At 44.5% G+C, this 717-nt stretch overlaps 1 pseudogene; it reads right to left on the bottom strand.

Moving 5' to 3' along the window:
* LOC101571591 overlaps nucleotides 1-717 on the bottom strand; it is a 5,799-nt pseudogene that overhangs the window by 4,804 nt on the left and 278 nt on the right.

Below are 717 nucleotides of genomic sequence, written 5' to 3'. Positions count from 1 at the left end.
CAGGTCTCCTCAGGAATATCACAGCAATTATAATCCAAGTCTGTATTCTGGTGACAGAACCAATTATCTGGGAGAACCGAGGGGTCAATGTTCCTACACAGCTGCCTCCATTTTCTACAGTTTTGAGAGGAACACTGAACCCAGACTACACAATGACCAAAACCATGTCACTTTCTTTTTTTTGTCTGATCCCTGGTCTGAGAATAATTTCACAACATGTCCTTTAATTGGTCTCTCTGTCTGTGCTCATGTCCATCTTTGGGTGTCTCCATTTTTTCACCTTGAGCCTCCTTCTTTCTTTTGCTTAAGTACTCTCTGTCAACTTTCTTCTCAGAGGGTGCAGGAACTGCCTGGCCTGGCCCAGATGCACTCACCTCTGGGGTAACTTCATCTTCCAGAGACAATGAAATCTCTGGTGTGTGAGGTACCTTCACCTTCTCTCCACTGGCATTATCATCATTAGTAGCAGAAGTAATGATTCCCGGTTCTTTGCCTGACTGGATGCACACTGTTGGCTTTATGCAGGATGTCTCGAAGCACTCCTTGAGGGACTTGCGTAGCACAGTCTGGACAATCTCCTCAAATTCTGAATCAGTAAGAATTAATTTTTCCTTTTTAATCTTCTCTGCTGGCTTGCTGCCTTGAGCCTTTCTTTTCTTCTCATGGCCAAGGCTTGGACTATTCTCAGTGGTTACTTTCTGCTTCTTCTCTACCCTG

This window comes from Octodon degus, unplaced genomic scaffold (assembly GCF_000260255.1).
Source record: "Octodon degus isolate 3935 unplaced genomic scaffold, OctDeg1.0 scaffold00041, whole genome shotgun sequence".
Lineage (NCBI taxonomy): Eukaryota > Metazoa > Chordata > Mammalia > Rodentia > Octodontidae > Octodon > Octodon degus.
This window is presented reverse-complemented; position numbering and strand designations above follow the sequence as displayed.